Genomic DNA, 22,713 nt, shown 5'->3' with positions numbered 1-22,713 from the left:
GACAGCAGATTTCCTTGCCTCTCTGTTGGGACAGTGTAACGGAATTTTCTTTCTCCACTGAATGTAGGGATCTCCCCCTTATGGCTTCTGGCTTTACACAAATAATTCAGTTTTAGTTCTCCACATGTACTGAGTCCATGGCTGGGTACCCCTTCCTTGGTGGAGATCAAGTCTCCCTTACCCACCCCCGCCACACCCAGCTATTAAGGCCTATACCTATTCCTCTGTGAGAGCCTCTTAGATTAGACTCCTATTCATCATACTAACTTTACATTCCCTCTCCATTTTGGTCAACTAAGATAAGCCTTTTTTGGTTTTGAATTTGCGTGTATGTGTGTCTGTGTGTGTGTAGCCATGTGTATGTTGTTATATTTTACCCAGCATTTCTAAATACCTGATATTGGGAGGGGGATTTCCTTTTAACTCAGTTGATCATATGGACCCTGCTATACCACTTAAATAGTCCATACCCACAAGTCCTTTGGCTCAAGAAATTTTCATGAAGGACATGCTTCACTGAATAATTTTATAAAGACCATAGCTATAGATACCCATTCATCATCACAGAAGCCTGGAGAGATGATTAAAGATTAAGAGGATAAGAATATGTGCAAAGAAAGAAGCCAAGATGCAGAGAAAGCTGGATTATATTATTCATTCATTCAACAAATACGTGGAATCATCTTCAATTTTCCCTTTGTCTAGTAACTCTCTCGCTCTCCCCACCATGTCCTCAAGGAAAGCTTTCCTGACCTCACTGATTAAGTCAAATTACCCTATTATGATATCTCACAGCACTGTGTAGTTTGCAGCACAAAAAAAGTTTTAGCTTTACATCTGTTTTTATAATTATTTAATTAATATTATTCTTCCTCTAAAATGAAGGGGAGTGCCCCTTCTGGTAGTAGTGGAATAGCTTATATCAGACCAATCCTCCCATTGACAACACTTATAAACTCTAGACAACAACAAAAAAAATCTGAAGGCATATGGGAATAAGCAAAAAGCTCACAGAAACTGTAGGTAGTTGACACCTGGGAGAAGAGAATGGCACTGAGCTTCCTGTTTTACAGTTTTTCATCTAACAGTAGGCCCTACTTGGTGCTAGGCAGAGCAGCTAAAATTCAGACTGAAATCTGCAATTTCAATGGTTGAAGAATCGGAGGACAGAGTTCAGAACTGACTCAGCAGCTAGAAAGTAAAGAAGGAAAACTTCAGGAAGGACGAGAGCCTCATATTCTACATATAAACTGCCCAATTTTCTAACTGACCCCATGTTCAGGGCAAACCAAACAGTCCTCTTATGCTAAATGAACAGAACTAAACTGAGATTTTTACTGCTGCCTAATGCAGGGAAGGTAAAGTCAGAAGTTTGAGTTCAGCCAAGTTAACTGCCTGATAAAATAAAACATTTAGTACTGCTTAGAGAAACATAAGGAACCCAGAGTTTCTATAAAATATCAACACAATGTCCAAGGTAAAACCCAAAATTATTAGGCATAAAAGAAACAAGAACATAGGACCCGTATTCAAAGAAAAAGCAATCAAGGGAAACTGACTTGAGTGGACCAAAATATTAGAATTAGCAGGCAAGGACCTTAAAGCAGCTATTAGTATTATAATTAAGGACATCAATGATGTAATAAATGAACTAAAAGGAAAACTGAGCAGAGATAAACAAAACTAGACTCACCAAGAAAAAAAGACAGTAAGTTCAAATAAATAAAATCAGAAATGAAAGAGGAAAAGTTACAACTGATACCACAGAAATACAAAAGAACATAGGAGACTACTATGAACAATTATATGCCAACAAACTGGACAACATAGAAAAAAATAAATTCCTAGAAACATACAGTCTTCCAACACTGAATCATAAAGAAATAAAAAATCTTGAATAGATCAATTACTAGTAAGGCAACTGAATCAGTATCAAAAACCTCCCAACAAACGGAAGTCCAGGACCAGATGGCTTCAGTGGTGAATTCTACCAAACACTCAAAGAAGATTTAATCATATCCTTCTCAAACTGTTCCAAAAAACTGAAGAGAAGGGAACACTTCCAAATTCATTTTTTGAGGCCATCATTACCCTCATACCAAAACCAGACAAGGACACCACAAAAAGAAAAGAAAACAAAAGAAAAGAAGAGAAAATTACAGGCCAATATCCCCAATGAACAAAGATGCAAAAATCCTCAACAAAGTATTAGTAACCTAATTACAGCAATACATTAAAAAGATCCTGCACTATGATCAAGTGGGATTTATTCCAGTGATCCAAGGATGGTTCAACACAGCAAATCATCATAGGGATACATTACATTAACAAAATTAAAGATAAAAATCATATGCGCATCTCAATAGATGCAGAAAAAGCATCTGACAAAATTGAACATCCATTTAGGATAAAAACTCTCAACAAAATGAGAATAGAGGGAACATACCTCAACATAATAAAGGCCATTTAGGACAAACCCACACCTAACAACATACTTAACAATGAAAAGCTAAAAGCTGTTTTTCTAAGATCAGGAACAATACAAGGATGCCTACTCTTGCAACTTTTATTCAACTTAGTATTGGAAGTCCTAGCCATGGCAATTAAGCAAGAAAATAATAAAAGGCATCCAAATAAGAAAGGAAGAAGTAAAACCATCACTATTTGCAGATGATATACTCTATGTAGAGAAAACTCAAAGGACTCCAGCAAAAAACTCTTAGAAGTACAAATGAATTTGATAAAGTTGCAGGATACAAAATTAATATACAGAAATCTGTGGCATTTCTATACAGCAGTAACAAAATATCAAAAAGAGAAGTTAAGAACACAATCCCATTTACAACTGCATCAAAAAGAAAAAAATATCTTGGAATAAATTTAACCAAGAAGATGAAAAACCTAAACACTGGAAACTATAAGACACTGATTAAAGAAATTGAAGACATAAACAAATGGAAAGATATTCTACGCTCATGGACTGAAATAATTAATACTGTTAAAATGCCCATACCACCCAAAGCAATCTAAAAATTCAATGCAATCCCTATCAAAATTACACTTTTCACAGAACTAGAACAAATAATTCTAAAATTTGTATGGAACCACAAAAGACCCTTAAATAGCCAAAGCAATCTTGAGGAAAAAAAAAAACAAAGCTGGATGTATCATGCTCCCTATTTCAAACTATACTACAAAGCTATAGTAATCAAAATAGTATAATACTGGCATAAAAAGAGACACATAGATCAATGGAACAGAATAGAGAGCCCAGAAATAAACCCACACGTATACTAATTTATAACAAAGGAGCCAAGAATATACAACATACATACAATACAAAAGTATTGAAAATACTTTTCAATAAATGGTACTGGGAAAACTGGACAGCCACATGCAAAAGAATGAAACTGGACCACTACCTTATACCACACACAAAAATTAACTTGAAGCAGATTATAGACTTGAATGTAAACTGAGAAACCATAGAACTCCTAAAAGAAACACAGGTGGTAAGCTCCTTCACATCACTCTTCTATATGTGTGTGTGTGTATGTGTGTGTGTGTGCGTGTGCGTGTGTGCGTGCACACACGTGTGTGTGTGTGTGTGTGTATTTGGATCTGACTCCAAAGGCAATGGCAACAAAAGCAAAAATAAACAAATGGGACTATACCAAACTAAAAAGCTCTGCACAGCAAAGGAAACCATCAGCAAAACAAAAAGGCAACCTACTGAATGGAAGAAGTTATTTGCAAATCATATATCCAATAAATGGCTAATATCCAAAATATATAAAGAACTCATCTAACTCAATAACAACAAAAAAGGTGATTAAAAACTGGACAGAGCATCTAAATAGACATTTTTCCAAAGAAGACATACAGATGGCCAACAGGCACATGGAAAGATGTTCAACATCAATCATCAGGGAAATCCAAATCAAAACCACAATGAGATATCATCTTACACCTGTCAGAATGACTATTATCAAAAAGACAGGAAATAACAAGTGTTGGAGAGGTTGTGGAGAGGTGGGATCCCTCCTACACTGTTGGGGGGAATGTAAATTAGTACAGCCACTATGGAAAACAGTATGCAAGTTCTTCAAAAACTTAAAAATAGAACTACCATATGATCCAGGTACTCCATTTCTGGGTATAACAAAGAAAACAAAAACACTAATTTGAAGAGATATACGCACCCACTACGTTCACTGCAACATTACATACATTAGCCAAGATACGGAAACAACCTAAGCGCCCATCGATGGATAAATGGATAGAGAAGATGTGAGTTATATATACATAATGTAATACTACTCAGCCATAAAAAAAGAAGGAAATCTTGTCATTTTCAACAATATGGATGGACCTTGAGGGTATTATGCTAAGTGAAACAAGTCAGTCAGAGAAAGACCAATACTGTATGATTTCACTTGTTTGTGGAATCTAAAAACCAAACCAAATGAACAAACAAAACTACACTAAACTAATAGATACAAAGAACAGATTGGTAGTTTATCAGTGGGGAAGGGGTTTGGGGGTGGATGAAAAGGGGATTAACTGTATGGTGAGAGATGGTAACCAGAATTTTTGTGATGATCACTTTGTAGTGTATACAAATATCAAATTATTATAGTGTATACCTGAAACTAATATACAGTTGACCCTTGAACAAAGCAGGGTTCGGGGTGCCAACCCCCTGTGCAGTTGAAAATCTGTGTATAACTTATAATCAGCACTTCATATACATGGTTCTGCATCAGCACATAGCAACCATGGATCATGTAGTACTGTAGTTCGTATTTATTGAAAAAAATCTGCATGTAAGTGGACCTGCTGTCCAAACCCATGTTGTTTAAGGGTCAACTGTAATATTACATACCAATTTTACCTCAATAAAATATTTAAAAAATAATGAAGAGTGAGAACAAGCAGCACCCAGATCGTGGTTTCTAAATACCTTTTCCAATAACAGGAACCAGGCCTACTTGGAGAAAGGGCTGACTCTAGTACTGGGACAGGGAAAACATAAGATGAGCCTGGAGCATCATATAGGCCCCAAAGTAAGGAAGTTTAAAAAAAAAAAAAAAAAGGAAGGGGCATCTAAAAAGGACATAGGAACCAACTGAAAGAGCTTCCAATGGCCAAAGCTGGAACAATCTGAGTAAGATCATAAATAGTGATAGTACTGGATTAGAACCCAAAGAATAAAATAAATACCTATGACGACTCTACTTTAATATAAACAAATGATTGATAAATGGGCAGAGGGGAGGTAGGGTAGGATACATCTTCCTTACAGAAGAATTCCAAATATTAGATGTAGGTACTACCTCTTCCAAGAAGTAGAGTTTAATTTCCCTCCTCTTGAGTATAAGCTGCATTTAGTGACTTGCTTCCAAAGAATAGAGAATGGAAAAGGAAAAATACTAAGTTTACAGTAGAGGAACCTGCAGACATAAACTTGACCACATTATCAAAGTTATTAAGTCATATCATTATTGCCTGATTTGATTTGATAAGAAGGGCGCTTTACCTCTGTAGTATTCTTCCCAAAACCAATAACCTAAGCATAAGAAAACACCAGACAAACTTGACATTAAGGGGCATTCTAAAAAATACTTGACCAGTACTCTTCAAAAATGTCAAGGCATGGGGACTTCCCTGGCGATCCAGTGGTTAGGATGCCATACTTCCACTGCAGGGGGCGCAGGTTCCATCCCTTGTCCGGGAACTAAGATCACACACACCACGCGGCGTGGCCAAAAATAAAAATAAAAAACATTAAAATTCAAGGCATGAAAAGCAAGTAAAATCTAAGAAACTGTTACAGATTGGAGGAGACTTGGGGATATGAAAATGGAATGTAATGCGGTATCCTACATTGGATCCTAAAACAGGAAAGAAAGAAAAAAGGACATTCGTGGAAAACTGTAGTTCACATCATTGTACCGATGTTACTTTTATCATTTAACAAAGACATCATGATTATATGTATATTATGTATACCATTAGGGGAAGCTGGATGATTTATGTGAGAGTTCTATACTATCTTCACAACTTTTTTAGTAAATCTAAAAGTGTTCTGAAAGAAACCATTTATTTTTAAAAGAATAGTTAAAATTTTACAAATTTGGTGAGATATGTAAATCTAAAGATTCAAGAATCTGAACAAACCCAAACAAGACAAATGCAAAGGAAACCACACCTAAGCATATCATAGTCAAACTGCTGAGAATCAAAAAGTTTAAAACTTGAAAGCAGCCAGAACAAAATATTACATTGGGGGACAGTAACACAAATGATAGCTGGCCTCTCATCAGATTGTCACTTGACTTATCAGAAACAATGGAGGCCCAGAAGACAATGGAATTATATTTTAAGTGCTCAGTGAACTGGGAGCAAAGTACATTTGCCTCAACTATATTAGTCCTAAAATCTTATAATTTGTTAGGAAGTCCTTATTTTTATACCTAGCAAAATGGCAGCCCATTTCTGGTTAAAATTATCCAAAATTCTGAATGAGTTGAGATTGAATTAATTTCTACTTTATTCAAAATTGGTATCTCCTCTCATTTATCTGTCTTTTTTAAAATTCTATTTCAAAACAAATATATTCTAATATACTAACCCTCCCTCCAAAATATCTAGCTCTTTCCTTCTTCAAGTATAAATTCTTACGAATATTGGACAAACGGACATAGCATGGAACAGGTTTTCTACTCAAAGGTTTGAGCAGCTATTAAACTCTCAAGTCCCTCAGAACTTTTCTTTCAGATCCTCATTTTCATATAGCCTCAATTTAACAGAAATCATTTGCTCTTAAACAGTTAATAAACTTTTAAAGTTGAAGTAATTTTTAAACAGCAGAAACAAGCCAATCAAAAGATCACCATTATCTCTGGTACAATTTTAATCTTTGAGTTTGGGACATGCTGACATGCTTTCAGTCACTGTATTTGGTTTCTGGCATTTTAACTTTAAGTTTTTCCCCTTTGTTCATTCCTTTTAATTTTTCTTTTACTTCAAGTAAAAATACAGTGTTAAAACAACATTAAGTTATATGTTTTAACTGAATAAGTACCAGGATATTCGGAGTTTAAATTCCCTTGGGAACCATAACTCTAACAGCCTTCCCCCTCCCCCATATAAATACATGCTACAATAGGGTCTTTCATCGCAAAACTCATACCCGCGAGGCAACGTCATTTATCACTGAGTAAATAATGCAAGATAACATAATGAAAAGGGGATTTTGCTTTATTCCCTTAACTATAAATAAAAATATATAGCACTTTGCAGGATTACCACGTGTGGTAGGATAGTAACTTAAATACCAACCTTTAAGCCAAACTATAAATAAGATAAACTATGCTCTCTGGTCTCAAGTTTTAAATAGTATCTCTTTTCTTTAAACTTACTGCTTCCATGAAGCATATAAGAGTGACTGCATATAATTTGTGATCATTGTGATCATGTAATGAAAGATCCTATTGTGATATGTATATGCAAAAAACAAAAAACAACTAGAGTTAAGGTTGTTGCAGGAATTACAAAAAGTGCTTGTGATGAAGATAATGCAGTGAAGCCAAGTCAGAATCAGAGCCAAAGACCTTTTCCTGGATAAAGAAAGCAAATCACTGTCAGCTGTGGCTTGATTTATATATTATAACAAACCAGTCAAGGGGTGAGGGAGAAAGAGGTCGAAAATGTGAACACTGAAAACAAAAACTGATTCTACTCGCATCAGTATCAGTACACTGAATTATGCTTCAACATGATGTGGTATGATGGAATTCAGATTCCCTCACGGCAGCTTGTGTTTATTCTGGCTGTTCTGATCACATGTTAGCATCCAGATGCCATTCCTCTTTGGTGCCTAATGTGTTTATGCTCACATTATCATCAGGCATTGCAAAGATCATATTAGAAGTGATTTCACTCCATTTTCAAAGAGGAAGGAATTTATCCCTTTGATTGCTACTTGCTCACAAAATACACCTTGTTTCAGTTTTCTAAAAAAGTGCCACTTAAACTAAATTATAGCAGAGTGATCGGAAAAGGACTCCTGGGAGAACTCATTACAGTTATACAGAAAAGGAGATTTTGCTCTTCTACGCCTTTTTCAAGAAGTCATACTTGCCCATGGAGGCCGGCCAGTGAAGGCACTGGAAAGGTTACTTACCTTCTTAACTTCGATATCTGATTCCTCCTTAGGAGATGTGTCTTCATCAACACTGACTTATTTGTTTTGGGAACTACCAACAATTAAAGGTTTAAAATGAAATACCTAAATTAGAAAATAACCTTTCTGTGTCAAAACTATTAAAGACATATCAATAGAACACAACAAAGAATGAATCAATCAGAACATTGTCTGTTGTAGCTATACCTCTTCTATCAAGTTTGACCATGTCCTCCTATAATCCTTTATCCTTCCCTCTTCCCTTGGCCTTTGTCATCTTGCTCAAGGAACAGGACTTTATATATCCAGACAACTTTCCACTATCCAGGGGCAAATAACCTGATTTGTCAGGTTTTTTTTTTAAAAGTGCACTTATGAAAAACTTAAAACTAGTGAAAGGTAGTGAAAACATCTATAAGAGAGTATCTACTTAGAAGAATTTATTATTTATTGAGTGCTTACTATGTAGCCGCCACTCTCCTACTCTCTTGAAATCCTTTTTATTCTTACTATCCCCTTTTACAGATGAGGAAATTATCCCCAGACAGGCTAAGTGCCCAAGATTACCAACATGTGAACTCATGCAGCTGGACTCCAGAGTGTTCTTAATCACTATATACATGGCCTCTAGTGCACGGCAAACCTACAGAGTAACCAGGCCATGCCACCTCGTATCAATGTCATTTGGAAACCAAAAAAAAGGCCCATCACAGACAACAGCCAAGGTGAGGGGACTCCTGAGGGCTGAGTTCAGGATGGTGAAGGGAGAATAATTAGGTCAGGGAAGGGAGAAGTGGGTACAAACAATAGACACTGCATCTCTGCCCAGCTCTTGTCCCACTCTAACACTTAAAAGAAGAAACAGTTCAATGAAAATGAGAGATCAGTAACATAGTTCTCTGACAGGTAGGAATTTTGAGGTGCTTTTCAAACTTTATAATGTTTAGTGCACCTAACTTCACACGTTTATTCTTTTCTTACTTTTGAAGAATAATGACTGTGTTTCTAAATATTAGCTATGAATATAATTAAATAATTTTATCCTATATCCATTTTATACCATATTTTTATTCTTCTTTTAATCATGACGGGGGATTAAGTAACCCCACTCCATTCCTCCTTCCATTACATTATTATTCAATACTCCTATTTACTGAGCATTGACTAGAGTAAGAAGTTGAATTTCCTAAGCTGAACCCATAATCACAATTTCGAGCCATTTCATGGATACTCTCACAAGGGCTTCTGAGTCCCTGCTTACTTAACTGTGACCACATCCACTGCATTAATGCTTGACCCCAGTAAAGCGCCCCCTTGTATTTTCCCATCTGAGTCAGCTGAGATTTGCAAGTTCCCATGTTTGCCCCTTGACCACACTCGGTTTGCCACCTCCCAGTAGTTATCTGAGTTCTGCACCATTCCTCTTCAATCCACCCTCATCTCCACCCCCAGGTTCACTGCCATGGCTTCTGCTTTCCACTCCTGCTCCTGGCCACAGACCACTGCCACCTCCTTCCTTCTTCCCACATCTACTTTCCCACCTCTCAGCTGACAGGAGCCTTTAAAGTTGCTCAGGCTTTCATGCTGGAAAGAAACAAGGATAACATAAATGTGTCTTCCCTTCTTTGGCCCAATAACTACCATTCTAGTCTTTGCTTTCATTTTGCTATCAAAGTTTTTCAACTGGTAATTTATACCTCTTCCATTGTATGATCACACATTTCTTATAACTGTTGAAATCTGGCAACTGACCAAACCACTTCACTGAAAGTTTACTTTTAAACATTCACAATGACTTACTTCTTACCACATCTAGCTTGACCTCAGTCCTCATTTTTCTTGACTCTCTGTGGCATCTGACACTACTACCTTCCGATGATTCCTAAGACATTGTACTACCTACCTTTCCTCTTACATCTCTGACTCCAGAACACTGGGTGTTCCCCAAGGCTCAGTCCTGGGCCCTCTTCCATTCTGGAGTCTTCCTTTTGCTCACATATCAGATACTCAACTAATCATTCTATGGAAAGGACTCAACACCTTATCAACAGCTCTGATCGTTAAGTCCCTGTCACCTATCTCCAAAGCAATGCTGCTCAAACTATCTGTGGTAAAGGGCTAGTCATTTTTTCCCCTGTTACAGGTCAATACTTTTGTAAAATATAATAAAAACAAATCACAAAAAAAGAAAAAAGACATACAAAATACAAGCCCTTATTTTAAAATTATTAGATTTAATATAAACACAATCAGAACAAACAACAGCATAGGAAAAAAAGACGAAAATTACTATAACAGTTTCTAAATTATTACTCTTTATTTCTGCACTTCTCTTCTTGCAGACCAACTAGTTTGTGGGTAGACACTGGCCGTGGACTACATTTCAAGGAGCACAGCTCTAGAAGCCTGTAGGGCATCCAACTACCATCCTGCCACTCCCTTAACAGACAACAACTTCCATATTTCCGTCTGTTATGGCAGCGTCACCTTCCACTGGGCCCAAAAGTTTTGCCTCATCCTGACTCCTCTTTCCTTTGTAACTCTATCCAATCAATTACCAACCTTTAAATTTTCTTCCTTCAAAGTGTCTTCCATCCAACTCTTCTCCACATTGACTGCAACAACCCTAATTCAGAAGCTAAGACCCCCTACTTGAACTATCATAGAACAACCTTCTAGATGAGTCTCCTTGTACGGTGAGCAGTCATGAGTGCTATTTATGAATATTTCCAGTTTCACCTCCCTGGCCCCTCCTCTCAAACACAGAAAACTACAGTTTCTGGAACCTTGTAGTTGGTTACTGCCATGTGACTAGTTGTACCCAATGAGTTGTAAATGGAAGTGTGAGTGTCATTTCCAGGCCTCGTATTTAATTGCTGGTGCCTGACCCTCTAGAGTGTTCTTTTCCCTCTCTTAAGGCAAACAAAATATGAGATATTGGCTATTCTATCAGTCTGGGTCTCTGAATGACTATGATAAAGGAGAGCCTCCAACTGAGCTGTGATGGACATGCAGCATGAGCAAGAGACATATCTCTATTTTTTTTAAACCACAAAGATTTTAAAGATGCTTGTTTCTGTTGCTATCTCACAGCTTGTACACTCTGACCCTAGCCTCTCCTCTCTCCAAAACCACACCACCAAGACGAAGGTCCCTGAAGCACTAATTTATCATCATGTCTCCGCTTTTAAAAAATAAAATAAAACAAAATGGCATGCCTCAAATGAATTTCTGTGGTTTAAAGAAAAAAAAAAAAAAAAAAACGCAAACTCCTTAGTATCAAAGCTCTCACCAACCTATTTTTTCAAACATCCTACCAGATCAACCTCTTTTACCTGAATCTGCCAGACTCACCACCCCATACCATCCCCTGCCCAAACAAAGGAACAATTCCTCTCTCTCCTCCTTAAAGGAAAGGTCAGTTCTATCCATTCCACTAAACTTCCTCCACAGTCCTAAAATCAGCCAACACTTAATGAATACTTACTAAGTGCTAGGCTTTGTTCTAAAGTTAGTACTTTCAATGTACTAACTCACTTAGTCTCATAATGACTCTATGAGGTAGGTATCATTAAACTAATTTTACAGATGAGGAGACTAAAACACAAGGATTAAACAACTTGCTGAAGGTTATACGACTAATAAATTATGAAGCCAGATGAACCCAGCAGTCTGACTCCAAAGACTGTCCTTTTAATCACTGCCCTATATTGTTTCTAGGACACTCTGATCTCCCCTTTCACTGAACTTCCATTACACTGTGTGGATCTTCCTAGCACATAAAGTTGTGCCTTGCATGACTAGTCACAGTTTCATGTGTGCAGCCTTTATCTATCAATGCTAAGCTAGACTGTAAACTCTGGGGATACACTTTACCACTCTTTGTATCATTCAATAAGAAAATGTCCCCAAAGGAATCACTCTGCGATAAGTACGGTTCTACTGGAAAGGATAGATGTTAGTCATGTTTTTTTTAATTTTCTGTATTTTATAACACTTGAGATCTTGAGGCCTTGCTGATCCTGGAGAGACAACCCCTTCCAGGGCTAGCTAATATGCAAACCAGCCAATCCACAGACCATACCCCCAGCCACCTCCTTTATCTAACTCACACATCAAGCCAGTATTTCCCCTACCCTAAATCACCCAAGGCAAGATACCAGACAACTAGGGCCCACCCTTGTAGCCCAGAGCCTCTGAAATTATTCAAACTAGCCAATCCTAAGTCTGCTGACTCTGTCCTGCCTTGCCTTTTCCCCAGAAACCACGATAAAGGCTCATGTCCATGCTTCCCCCTTACTCCTCCTGCCTCCTGATCAACCCTGGTGCCTCCAGTGTGACCCTGCACAGCCACCTCCCTTCTCCTGGGAACTGTAAATAATAAACTCTTCTTTCAAAAGCATTTGTCTCCATGTCTGTCATCCTATCATACCTGATTAAAACAAAACCCCGGGTATATTTTAAAACAGATCATCACATCTGGAGGTCCTTGGAAATGCAAACTGCACACTTGAGACCAGGCAGGATTCTATCTCCATTGGTGCTGGAAAGAAGGATTTTCAGTGGGCATAGAGGAGAGAGAGGAGTGGGACATGGAACAGAATTGGTTTGGTGGTCTTCCTGCTTAGCATAAAGAAGACAGAAGCCCATCTTGTCTTCCAATTCCAATTTTAGCAGTTACTATCTCAGCACTGAATTGGTAATTGTAATTGTAGAATCTCCAAATCTTTAAACAACCCTACATATGTTAGTTGTTTTCTATTTTTTCCATAAGGATTAGCAAGAAAATCCCTAAGAGTCTGAAGACAACCATAGGGGCAACAAGGAAAGGCAAAAGCTAAGGGAAGTGTGGCTTATCTGTAGACAGTCTTAGGAAAAACAAAATCCAAGGAGAGGAGTGGGTGCAGGCAGTTCTGAGAAGAGAGAAAACCAGCTTGAGCCTCTGCAACCTGCCACCAGGAAAAGAGTATAAAGATCCCAACCTGGATTTGAGAAGCAGTCTTAGTAATGAAACCCAAGGGGTTTCCTAACACACTCTCTCCTAGACAAAGCTAAGCAGTGTCCATAAATGCTTAATAGACACTTGTTGAATGGATACCTCAATCATATAAAATTGAGTAGTTTTAAGATACTCACGGAGACTTAGATGTAGTCCACTTTGTCCCCCCCCCCGGTATAAAACCTTTTTTCTTGCCCTTTTCTATATCTCCCCTGAGACAAAGGTACTTCTTTTCTCCTACAGGATAAAATCGTGCAATTTTTCACAGTGCTCTGAGGTTCCAGTGTTCCTATGGAATATCTGCACATTCAGCCATTGCTCCTCTGAAAAAATGCCAGAGGGCCCCACTCCACAAACACTCCACGTTTCAGAGGTTCAGAAAACAAGGTGGGGAACAGATCTAGACTATGGCAGGCCAGGAGAATACTATTCACCCCAAAACTTCCCTAGAACATATTGGTCCCAAGCTAGCAACATGAATCTAGAATGCCTTAGAGAAATCAGGTAGACCAGAGTCTTTAGCCTATGGGGAGTCAGTCAATACAGAACTCCTCCGGACTACTCAGAATTCTTTGAGAAGGCACCTGACCTTTGCATAGCAATATTAACGACAATTAGCAACTCCATCTAACAACTGCTTGCTATAAGGCTAGGCGTATTAAGTACATCATTGCATCTATTTACCTCTATCTACCCAGTGAGGTAGGTTTTTCATCCTTTCTACAGATGAGTAATTTGAGCCCCAGATAGGTGAAGATACTTCCTTAAATTCAGTTATTAGATGGCAGAGTTGAAATTTAGATTCATATGGTCTGATTTCAGATCGCAGACTCTTAAAACTACGCTTTGCCTGAAGCACAGTCCAAGTCTAGATCAAAAATGTCCATTTAAAGCACAGGAAGTGCATTAGATCGTAAATCCATGAGTTGAAAGAGAATGGCGACACTGAAACAGGTAAAAAACTACTCCCGTATTCCCATACAAACATGGCTATCCACCATCACCAGTCTTCCCACCATTCACAAACACCATATTCTACTGCTTACTGGCAAGGCAATTTATACTATGTCACAGGTCCTGCAATTTATATTATGCTACAGGCCCTGCCTCTTAAGGAGTAATAAAATCTTACACATACACACCAAGTGAAAGGTATATTTTAATCCTGACCTAATAAAAGTTAACTATATAAAATTACATAATACCAAACAACACTTTACATGTTGATATCCTATTTGTTAAAGCTAAAATCATGTATTAATGATGATGCAATAATATAACATTCTATATATCCCTGAATAGGCAACATACTATCCAGAAACCATTCTTACCATGAGACACTGGACTAGGCATTCTAGGGGTTGGAAGATGACGGAAAGGTAAATAAGGATGGGATATTAGAACACAAACTCATGTTTTAGGTCTACTTCTAGGCTTCCAGGAATACCAGCCTTGTTGATATATGCTTCTTTCACTCAAATTTCTTCCCACCATTCTCCAGAAGAAAAGACTCCTATAGACAAGCTCTGAATGGCTTCATCTCTTCAAATATGGAACATCAGTTCTTTCACCTGATTTTCACGTGACAGTTTCTAAAACCCTCATAAAAATCCCAGGTCACACTCGAGGTCACTCACTGTCCTCAACGCAGTACAACAGTTGAAATAAGGTTTGACCATAGCAGATTCAAAAGGAAGGGGTATTATTTCACCAAGTGCTTTGCATACCACAGGCCCAAGATAAGTAACTATTGAACACTTTTGTGGATATAATTCAACTAATATAGCCTTTAAAAATAAAAAGAACTGGCTTAATATCTAATATTTAATGATGAAAGCATTATCAAACTACCCAGGAATTGTTGTTATGGTATGATAAAAATTAACAAAACTTTTAAAACTCTATTAGGAGAAGTAATAGAATTTATTATGTCCATAAATATTCATATACTGGAAACAGGATCTAGATTAATAGAGCTGGGTTACAGGGTTCAGTAGGGTAAAAATAAAGAAACTGGAAAAGAAAATATAGAGAAAAATATCAGCTTTTTAAGTAAGATTTCCTCTTCTAGAAATGTTGAAAACCACTGGGTTTTTTTGTTTGTTTTTACTTTTTGAAGCCACACCACATGGCATGCAGGATCTTAGTTCCCCAACCAGGGATTGAACCTGTGCCCCCTGCAGTAGAAGCACAGAGTCTTAACCACTGGACCACCAGGGAAGTCCCTGAAAACCACTGTTTTTTTTTTTTTTTTTTTTTTTTTTTTGCGGTACGTGGGCCTCTCACCGCTGTGGCCTCTCCCGTTGCGGAGCACAGGCTCCGGACGCGCAGGCCCAGCGGCCATGGCTCACGGGCCCAGCCGCTCCGCGGCACGCGGGATCCTCCCGGACCGGGGCACGAACCCGCGTCCCCTGCACTGGCAGGCGGACTCCCAACCACTGCGCCACCAGGGAAGCCCAAAACCACTGTTTTTAATAGAAGCTATTTTTGATATTTTGGCCTTAAAGAAATAATCTGAAAGTAGTTTATTAGTAACAAATGTTCTACCATGGAGAAAAAGTTACTGCTCTAGCTCGTAGGAGAATATATTTTATTAGCATAAAGAGATTACAGGTGCAGACTCCTCGAATCTATGATCACAAAGGACTAGAAATCCAGTTCCCACTCACAGCATGAATCCCCTCTAGAACACACCTGCAGAGTCATCCAATGACTATTTCAAAAGCCCCAGGTATTTTTAATATTGTTTAAAAACAGCAGAACAATCCAAATGCCCATCAAGTGATGAATGGAAAAACAAAATGTGGTATATCCATACAATGGAATATTACTCAGCCATAGAGAGGAAAGACATACTGATATATACTAAACATGGATGAGGCTTGAAAAAATTATGCTAAGTGAAAGAAAGACACAAAAGGCCAAATATTATATGATTCTATTTATATGAAATGTCCAAAACAGGCATATCCGCAGAGACAGACAGTATATTAGTGGTTGCCGGGGGCTGGGGAAAGGCAAAATGGGGACTGACTACTAATGGATAAAAGGATTCCTTGTGGAGTGATGAAGATCTCCTAAAATTAAACTGTGGTGATGGCTACGCAACTGTGTGAATATACTAAAAAGCACTGAACTGTACACTTTTAAAGGGTGAATTTTATGGTGTCTGAGTTACATCTAAATAAAGCTGTTATTTTAAAAATTGGGGAAAAAAGAAAAGCAAACCATTTAAACAAAGTTTTACAGTGATTTTCTCACAAGTGTCCTATGGAAGATAGAAAATCTTACATAATTTAGAACAAAAGACTCAATAGAAACATATAAATGATATTAGCAAGGATTATTAGGGATATTAGGGTTGACATATATACATTACCATGTGTAAAATAGATAGCTAGAGGGAACCTGCTGTATAGCACAGGGAGCTCAGCTCGGTGCTCTGTGATGACCTAGATGGGAGGGATGGGGTGGGCAGTGGGAGGGAGGTCCCAGAGGGAGGGGATATATGTATACATCTAGCTGAGTCACTTCACTGTACAGCAGAAACTAACACAATATTGTAAAGTAACTATACTCCAATAAAAAAAAATAAGCTTAGTATTTTAAAGGGACTATTTTAAAAAGATACATATTGATTTCAACAGTAACTTACAGTTAAAGAATTATGCTAAGTACACGTCTCCTTCCAACATTGCACAGCATTTCAATCTTAGAACTTATTTTGATATTATTTTGAAGACTATTTCAAAAAGTGTTAGCCTTGAGTATTTGTTTAAAACAGTATTTCCCAAGCTTTAGTCACGTATGTACCGTCTTCAGTATTTTTGCCATCCTCACACCATCTGTATTATTATTTTTTAAATATTTTCCTTCAATCCACTTCACCATTGACTCACCTTTTGTAATAACCATGAAATCGTGGGTTTGAAGTGCTAATACACACTTTTCCCCCATATATTAAAATTCAAAATATGCTTATCCATGTACCACTTTAAATCATCTTGTATACAACTCAAGAAAACACTGGTTAAAAAAACCAGCTTTCCCTGGTAACATATCTATACTTTAAAAAGTGACAGGGAAATTAGAATGGTCAGAAAAACACTGTTAGGACTTTTCTATAAAGTAAGGCACATGTTCAACGGGAGCAACAGGGCTTACACTTGGCCAAGAGAAAGTCTTTGAGAACAGTACTGGCGTGGATGGTAGAGGAAAATGGCGGGCAGTAGGCCTCCATGAGGGAAGCAGCTGAAAGAACAGGGATGTTAGGTCTTTTCTACAAGTTCTTGGATACAGTATGATACAGTCCGGGTGCTACTGCCATGTTCAGCTTGTCAAACAGAGCTGAATTTGGCAGAAGGAAGGCTGTCTGATGATCAGATGGGGCAGGGCTTTTTTTTTTTTTTTTTTTTTTTGCGGTACGCGGGCCTCTCACTGTTGTGGCCTCTCCCATTGCGGAGCACAGGCTCCGGACGCGCAGGCTCAGCGGCCATGGCTCACGGGCCTAGCCGCTCCGTGGCATGTGGGATCTTCCCGGACCGGGGCACGAACCCGCGTCCCCTGCATCGGCAGGCGGACTCTCAACCACTGCGCCACCAGGGAAGCCCAGGGGAAGGGCTTTCTACTGACTCTGCTTCTTCCTTCCTGTTGACACCAGTCCTAAAAGCCTGCAGAGGGGCCCACTGCTAAAGTAGTGACTCCAGGGCAGAGAAAGTCTGGGCTCTACTACATCTGTTCCTCTTGTGTAAAGGAAACATGAGTTAGATTTCATTTTGAAATATTAGTATGAAGGGTGGTTTGAAACAGATTCCTTAGAGAAGCTTATTCCCATTCCTGATGGGAGATGTCATCATACAACCCCTCCTCAAAAAAACTCACATTGAAGACCCTGGAATAACTTATCATCCCCTTTTTTACTCCCTTTTCCCACTGCAGAGGGAACAACTACTGTTGTTGACAATTATCCATCCTAAGTAGGTGAATCAAGAACATGCCACTGTCTTTACTCTTATCCATTTAAGAAGCCCTAACTGAATTCTGGAATAGCAAGGAATACAGAAAGATAGTAACTGAAGGCTCTCTCCAAAGAGAACAGAAAAAAAAAAAGGAAAAAGGAAAAAAAAAAAAAGCTTCCTTCCCTATTCTTATTCATTAATCATTTTCCTGAGAACTAGATATAACAACTTTTAAAAGAAACCTATGTAAGAAAAAATCATAAATCATTTTTTAAAATTTATTTATGTATTTATTTTTAGCTGTGTTGGGTCTTCATTGCTGCGTGCAGCCTTTCTCTAGTTGTGGCGAGCAGGGGCTACTCTTTGTTGCTGTGTGCAGCCTTCTCATTGTGGTGGCTTCTCTTGTTGCAGAGCATGGGCTCTAGGCACATGGGCTTCAGTAGTTGTGGCACATGGGCTCAGTAATTGTGGCTCGCAATCTCTAGAGCGCAGGATGAATAGTTGTGGTGCCTGGGCTTAGTTGCTCCACAGCATGTGGGATCTTCCCGGACCAGGGCTCGAACCCATGTCCCCTGCATTGGCAGGCGAATTCTTAACCGCTGCGCCACCAGGGAAGCCCCATAACTCATTTTAGATAAACCTACTCCTGCCCCTGAAAGTGATCTTAGGGTTCTGGTCAATAGGCTCACTGACATATTTTCTTAACACTCTTGATGCCTTTTAGCCTTCTGGCACATGGCTTGGAGACTGTGGAAAGATATACTTTCCTAGTATTTTCTCAAGTTAATTTATTCTTTGTGTGAAGCTTTGATATATAGCCCCGTAACTGTAAAGATAGGCTTCCTAAAGACTGTTCAGAAAATATAAATTATAGAACTACAAAACCTTTAAGTCTGATTAGTTTTGTGTTATATTATACTGTCAAAATGGTCTTTGGGAGCATTTTAACCTAGGAAGACTACTGATGATTTCTCAAAGAATTTCATCCCAAGCATCAATTTCCATTGAACATTACACATTCAGGTAGCTTCATTACTAGCAATTCAGATTCACATCTGTAAATATCCTCAGAAACTCATGAAAACATTTGTTTTATAACCAGATAAATCGCAACTCTTCTCAGAGATCTACCACAGCGTGTCTCAAAGTGTGGTCTGAGGATCACACGCACTAGAATCAAATGGGGAGGGTGTTTGTTAAAAATACAGATTCTTCTAAAATATGACACAAATGAACTTATTTATGAAACAGAAAAAGACTCACAGACACGGAAAACAAACTTATGGCTGCCAAAGGGGAAAGGGGGTGAGGGAGGGATAAATTAGGAGTTTGGCATTGGTAAACAACAAGGTCCTACTGTATAGCACAGGGAACTATATTCAGTGTCCTGTAATAAACCATAATGGGAAAGAATATGAAAAATTATATATATATATATATATATGAACTAACTGTGCTATACACCAGAAACTAACACAACATTGTAAATCAACTATACTTCAATTAAAAAGATTCCTAGAAACTATGTCAGAGCTATTAAATCAAAATCTCCAGGTATGGGGCCACTAATCCACATTTTATATAAGATGGCCAGGGAATTCTTATGTACCTCAATGCTTCTGAACCACTTAGCTACTTGAACCAACTCTTGCCATCACAAAACACAAAAACAGGATTCTCACAAGTCATTGCATATATAAAGTATACATTAAAAAAAGAATCAAGGAATAAATATTTAAAATGGAAAAGAAGGCAAAGTGAAAAGTTCTCTTCTATTACAGTCTGGAAGAATTTAGATTCTAGTGTGAACTGCAGCCATGAACAGGAAGTATTCTCTACCTGTAAGACAAGTGTTATTTGTTACTATATTTATAGTAAAGATACCACTATCTCTTCTGTCACTCAGTGTGAAACACAGGATACTCTGTAAGAGGAATGCCATACTTACACAATGATTAAAGGATGCTCCAGCATGCAATAAAGTCTGCACTCATTCTTTCTCAACACTGTGACTTTGCCACCACAATTTGGCAAAGTGGTTCTCAACCACTTTGAATTTCCTGGGCCAGTGGTTTTCAAACTAGACATACATTTAAAATCATCTGAAGATCTTGTTAAGACACAGACTACTACTTGCATTTACAAGTTCCAGGTGATTACTGATGCTGTTGGTCCAGAGACCAGACTTGAGAATCACTGGCTTAATCTAACTCTGATCTCCTTCAATGAGTTCAGTGATGCGAAAAAAAAACCTACTCCAACTGGCAAAGACTCTAACCACCGGTTGCAGGGCTTCTTGTGTAGGACCCTTGCTGTTCAGTATCTTCAGGAAATTCCCATCATTCAAAACTTGTAGTAAGGGTGATAAGCTTGTCCTTTCTTGGCAGCTCCAGGGATGAACACCCTTCCTATCCCTCCCCCAATTCCTAGCCTCTGTCTGACCCTACAGCCTCACTTCCTACCCTGAAACTATACTTCCTATGCAGGAAAGCTGTTGGAAAGTCAAGAGGTCCGTCTGTTCCTGTCTTAGGGAACTACACTTCCTTTAGCTGGAAATCAAGGCAGGCTCCCTCCAGTTAGTGATTTATTTGATGACTGTCACAGGACTACAGCTGTACAAACGAACTCAGCAAGGAGTACACGTCTGGAGGCACAATTAGGTCAAGTATAAACTCAAAAGACTGTCCAGAAATAGAAGCATTCAGCTCTCAACATTTACATACTGGTCCTTCATGGGAATAAATATATAACACAGATTTCTCCATTCAGAGATAGATCCAGAATTTACAGACTACAAATGGGTGCCCCATGCTCTCTAAACAGCTTTCAAATTCATCTCATCAAGGTTTAAAATATATTCCCAGCATCAGGTTCTAAGTGGTGAATTGCATATATATTCAGTTCATCCTTCCCAAGAAAAGATATTTCAATAAATTCTTAGAAATTGAAAAACATTTCGGAGCAAGGTAAGAAAACGCATTGGATAAAGCTTAAATATCTTTAGAGGATCTTCAGGAGCTCAATCATCTTTTCAATTTGAACATATAACTAACAATTTGGGGACCATGTTAAAATTAATTAGGAAGTTTAACAGGTAAGGCTAAACAGTTTTTCTTTTTTCTATCCTTAAGAAAAAAGTAAACCTGGAGAACAAATACAGAACTACACCAATAGGGAAGGATGTTTTTAAAATGTTGGCCATAAGCTAGTTAAATGTTGCAAATATTGCATAACATTAATAATTTACTATGTATGGTAAAAATATATGACTTCCTTAAACCATTGTAAGAAAATGATTAAATACAACATACACTATAACCATGGTATTTCCAAAACCTAGAACACTTGCTTTAACAAGAAAATATGTTAAGCCATGTTCTGAATCAAAAAAATTTGTTATAAAAAACAGTCCAAATCCTTGGGCATCCACTTGCTCTAGTGTGACCACTGAAGAGTCTTAGGTTTGTCCAACTACCGAATATGGGTGCAAACTGAGCACACAAATCATTTAATGTCATCTGCTACTGGAGACCAACTGATGGATGTAATGCTGCTGCTTTTTACCGCACAACTTCTTTGACAAAATGTTGTTTTCTGGCATGTTGTCGTATTTAGCATAAACATCCATTTTCATGGTTTGGAGAGAGCAACCCATTTCTCCTTTGAGGTGCTAGATCCTAAACACCAAAACAAATCAGACCCATATGGTATAAAAAACTGGTCATGGGCTTCCCTGGTGGCGCAGTGGTTGAGAGTCCGCCTGCCGATGCAGGGGATGCAGGTTCGTGCCCCGGTCCGGGAAGATCCCACATGCCGCGGAGCGGCTGGGCCCGTGAGCCATGGCCGCTTAGCCTGCGCGTCCGGAGCCTGTGCTCCGCAACAGGAGAGGCCACGGCAGTGAGAGGCCCACATACCGCCAAAAAAAAAACAAAAAAAACAAAAAACTGGTCATCATTCTTTCTTGAGGTAATTAATTACTCTTTTTTTTAGAAAGCCCCATACTTAAGTATGGAAATAAGGTCAAAAACTATTGTTAATCAGACTTCCTTGGTGGCGCAGTGGTTAAGAATCCGCCTGCCAACGCAGGGAACACAGGTTCGAGCCCTGGTCTGGGAAGATCCCACATGCCACGGAGCAATTAAGCCCGTGCACTACAACTACTGAGCCTGTGCTCTACAGCCTGTGAACCACAACTACTGAGCCCGCGTGCTGCAACTACTGAAGCCTGTGCTCCACAACAAGAGAAGCCACCGCAATGAGAAGCCCGCGCACCGCAATGAAGAGTAGCCCCTGCTCACCGTAACTAGAAAAAGCCCTCCCACGGCAACAAAGACCCAACACAGCCAAAAATAAATAAATAAAAATAAATAAATTTATAAAAAATATTGTTAATCACCAGTAGAGGATTTAGCTATTATAGGATATTCCTTGACAGAAGCTGATTTTTTATATTACATCAAATAGATTGGCTTCCATGAAAAATAATTTGTATTACATTCCCCTGCCCTGCAGATAGCCACCTGAGGACCTGGTCCTGCTCTCCAGCAGGCCAGCAGCAGACCCACACC

At 38.5% G+C, this 22,713-nt stretch overlaps 1 protein-coding gene and 1 non-coding gene across 3 annotated transcripts in view; both read right to left on the bottom strand.

Moving 5' to 3' along the window:
- The window catches only part of AOPEP (aminopeptidase O (putative)), a 359,340-nt gene that overhangs the window by 316,409 nt on the left and 20,218 nt on the right, over positions 1–22,713 (bottom strand). The window lies entirely within an intron of this gene.
- Positions 15,335–15,407, bottom strand: TRNAR-UCU (transfer RNA arginine (anticodon UCU)). The gene has a single exon. It is a non-coding gene; the product is annotated as a tRNA-Arg (tRNA).

This window comes from Globicephala melas, chromosome 6 (assembly GCF_963455315.2).
Source record: "Globicephala melas chromosome 6, mGloMel1.2, whole genome shotgun sequence".
NCBI lineage: Eukaryota > Metazoa > Chordata > Mammalia > Artiodactyla > Delphinidae > Globicephala > Globicephala melas.
This window is presented reverse-complemented; position numbering and strand designations above follow the sequence as displayed.